An 824-nucleotide genomic window follows, 5' to 3' on the forward strand; every position below is an offset into this window, starting at 1 on the left:
CTTCATTGTTGCAGGCTGTGCAACAGAACCAATTCTCTGGAAATCTTACCGAAGATCCAAACCTTCATTTATCCGTATTTGTCCAATACGCTGATACTGTTAAAGCTAATGGTGTCACTTCAGAGGCAATTCGACTTCGTCTTTTTCCTTTCTCATTAAGAGATAGCGCTAGAAGATGGCTTCAATCTCTTCCTTCCAACTCAGTCACCACATGGAACGAGTTGAAGAAAGTTTTTCTTGCCCGATATTTTCCGCCAAGCAAAACAGCTATGTTAAGAGCCCAGATAAACGGATTTAAACAGAAAGACAACGAGTCTCTTTTCGAAGCATGGGAAAGATACAAAGACATGATGAGACTTTGCCCACACCATGGTTTGGAAGACTGGTTAGTAATTCACACATTTTATAATGGTCTCTTATACAACACAAGGTTAACAATAGACGCCGCTGCAGGTGGTGCACTAATGAATAAACCTTATGCTGATGCTTACCAGCTTATCGAGAGCATGGCCCAAAACCACTATCAGTGGGGAACCGAACGAACGAATGTGGAAAAACCTCAACCGAAAACTGGCATGTACGAGATAAGTAACCTTGATCACGTTAATGCAAAAGTGGATGCTTTGGTCCAGAAGATTGAAAGTTTAAACGTATCACCTCCAGCAGCTGTGGTTGCTATAACTCAGAATTGCGAGGTCTGTGGAATCCAAGGCCACACTCCTGCGGAATGTCAACTCTTGACTGGAATCCAAGCAGAGCAAGTAAACTATGCTCAAGGAAGCCCCTATTCGAATACCTATAACCCAAATTGGAAGAACCATCCA

The 824-nt window shown here is 42.6% G+C and overlaps 1 pseudogene; it reads right to left on the reverse strand.

Annotated features, from left to right (window-relative positions):
• Nucleotides 1-276: 276 nt before the first annotated feature.
• Nucleotides 277-376, reverse strand: LOC127116433 (uncharacterized; annotated as a pseudogene).
• Between the last annotated feature and the right edge of the window lie 448 nt (nucleotides 377-824).

The sequence above is a fragment of the Lathyrus oleraceus genome, chromosome 1 (assembly GCF_024323335.1).
Source record: "Lathyrus oleraceus cultivar Zhongwan6 chromosome 1, CAAS_Psat_ZW6_1.0, whole genome shotgun sequence".
NCBI classification, from domain to species: Eukaryota; Viridiplantae; Streptophyta; class Magnoliopsida; order Fabales; family Fabaceae; genus Lathyrus; species Lathyrus oleraceus.